The sequence below is a fragment of the Ixodes scapularis genome, unplaced genomic scaffold (genome assembly GCF_016920785.2).
Source record: "Ixodes scapularis isolate PalLabHiFi unplaced genomic scaffold, ASM1692078v2 PGA_scaffold2__306_contigs__length_199485367, whole genome shotgun sequence".
Classification (NCBI taxonomy): domain Eukaryota; kingdom Metazoa; phylum Arthropoda; class Arachnida; order Ixodida; family Ixodidae; genus Ixodes; species Ixodes scapularis.
Genome location: NW_024609857.1, coordinates 102,699,552 through 102,702,579, shown reverse-complemented (window position 1 = coordinate 102,702,579; position 3,028 = coordinate 102,699,552).

Genomic DNA, 3,028 nt, shown 5'->3' with positions numbered 1-3,028 from the left:
CACAGTCTGTCTCAAATTCCTTCTTTCGTAACTGCGCATGCGCGAGCAGGTCTGCATGGATTATGTCATCGAATCGCGTACCCAGACGACACTATCGTCGTTTAATGGCCTCGTTGCCCAACCACAAAGCACGCGAAGTCTGGGGCATGGTGGAAGGAGAGAGTAGGTGTCGAATGTCCGCTCAAATATTTTTTACAAAGCCATGAAATGGCGCATCATGTCTAGTGCACTCTATGAGTGTCACTCGGGGTACGGTACCCGGAACACGTCTATTACTGCAGGTTTTCAGCATCCTAATCTGTCCATGCATCGACAGCGGTTCCGAAGTGGGAACAATGACGTCGGAAATGACGTTGGGTGTCGCGATTCTGGTGGTTGATCGTAGAAGTTCCGGCAAGAAGCACGAGTAAACGCTAGTGTCGCTGTCATCGCAGCTTCCCAACTCCTGACTGCAGAAGCTTCCGTGTACTGTCAAGCTGGAGGGCGACCTGCAGCAAACAGGCGTCGGCCACGTCCACTATCGCTGTTGTTACACCGCCAGGATCGCGATCGGCGACAGCATGACGCAGAGAACCTAGATTGTGGAGAGATTCATCTGAAACCATGGGGAGCCTTTGCAATTTAATGGTGGAGATTGGTTCGCAAGTTCGAAAGCGCTGAGTTTTCGCGTGGCAGGCGGAAAGAGACGTTTGCAGACGGTCGACGCTTTCGGCACCTCCTCGCAGCTCGTATTGCAAACGCGGCCCATATAAACCACGTGACCCCGCGGTCGAGCAGTCCGACACACTCTGTTATACAGGCTCTCTCTAGTGTGACACCTGTACGACGTCATTGGTCGGAAATCGAGGGACCACTTTTTGGACGCGGTAAACACCAGCAAGGGAGACGCGTTCCAGGCACCATACTCGGGAGAGAGGGGGGGGGGGGGGGGGGGGGGGGGGTCCGTTATTTGTGCACACGTTTACAAGACCCCGCGCGGATGTTCTTTCACCCAGGGACGTTAAGCTTATTCACACGATGCATCTTTTCAACGCACCACAGTTTAGCGAAACCAAGATTTCGCGAAATCGGCCTGTTCACACGTGTAGTATGACGCGCGAAACCTGTGACGTATTGACTCACGAGAATTTCGCCGAACCTTGTCATCTGCACCGGGAATACCAAGCGTTTCGCAGCAAAATGATACGAAGTACGCACAGTTTGAAGAGACAGTCTGTTTTATTAATACCACTCAATGAACTTCGTCAGATGCGGCTCACCGGGTTTACTAGTCCTGCCAAACCCGGGAAAGAACGCGAACGTCAAAGAACAGGCGGATGATCTCGAAGCATTTCGGACATTTTTGCACCGCTAATAAAGAAAGTTATCCCAAGCCATCATGTTTATATGCGGTGCTTGCACTCGTCGCGACTGTTGAATCTGCACCGCGCCACCAACCCGCCGATCACACACCTGCAACCAAGTAGGACCAAGACTCATCGCCCGTACGCACCGCTTTTCCGCATGTCGCTCGCCATGCTTGTTTGTTTTCTTTCGGCTTTGACCCGGATACGGAATCCGGCCAAAAATCAGACTCCTCCAAAAGCTCGCTCCTCCTCGAAGGTCAGACGTCATAGCGAAGTCGAGCGGCCATTGGCAGCGTCCGCGTTTCTCCTTCGGGTGATTGACAGGCCTCGGTGAGGTTTCAGCGAAAAATTGCTCCCGAAGCGAGGAACACGCGCCATTTTTTTCGGAGGCGCGCCACTTTTTCGGTCGCGTTCGGACGGGGAATCTGTTTCCCGAAACCTAGTTTCGCGACACAAGATTCGCCAATAAGATGCATCGTGCAGTGCCCTTGCCGAGAGACGCTCAAACCCCGAGCAAGCTTTTGCCGTTTTTGCTGGCCTTGTTCAGAGTTCAGGCTGTTATCTTCTTCCACCGTGACTTGGGGGTATATACGTCACAGTCTTGTTGCAACGGCCCCTAGAAGTCAGAGTGAGATTCGCGGCATTCCCTCTCAGTCTAGCTTGCTGACAGGCTCGACGTCAAGGCTGGCTGTTTGTAGGGGCGTCTGACGTGCAGCAACGGACAGCTTGTAATTAGAACGGGGTGAAAAGGGGCTATTCACGACTCTGATCGTGGGCTTCCTCGTTTTTGTTGATCTTGGTTTATTCGCGTAGTATCAGCGGGGCAAACACGAATGTCGTGTGTCTGTGTGTTTCCTTCGTGACTCATGACCTTCAGCCATCGCTATCAGTTTCCCCCCTCCCAACGTACACACACGGGCAGACAGAGCCATCCCCTTTTACGTTTTCTTTGGCTGCTAAAAATAACCAGATTTTTATTTTTATTGAAAAAACGAAAAAGTGCGTAAGTTGGCCCAAGAGCCCAGAGAGGAGCGAAGACAAAAGAATGAAATCGGACATGTGTGACAGGCAGACATCCTCTCCTTGCCAATCAACCGTGCCGTCACAGTGGCGGAAAGCGCGCAGGCAAAAAAGATGAAAACGATAAGCAAACTTCCTCCACCGCCCCTCGACGTCCTTCACTTTCCATTCAAATAAAAATAGAAAAAAGTCGCATTTGTTTTTTCGTCTTTCCTCGCTCTCCCACCCGTGTTTTATTGGCGGCGACGGGAGGGAACACTTCGTCGTACCCCCCAGCGGCAACCCTTCGCCTTCAAACAGTCAAAACGCTGCTGCCGCGAGCGCACGAGGAGAATACCGGATTGTCGCCCGAGCGCCCGATATCGAAGTGGAAAGTGAAAAAATCCGAACCGCGTTGGCGGCGGCGTAATTCATCGGCACGCGCTCTCGCACGCCGAGCCTCGTGCCACCACCAGATCGTGCAGCCACTTGTTGTCAGAGGGGGAAGAGGAAACGGTCGCACGCGCATCGTCGTTTCATGGGCCGCACTGCGCTCGTCGAATCTTTGTGGCGTCGGTACACTGAGGGTTGAACCGAGAGTCGGTTGCTGCTCGCCCGGCTCATCGTGCCCTGTGTATTTTTTTTTTTTTTTTTTGTAAGAGGTTTTTGGGGTTAGAGGCGAA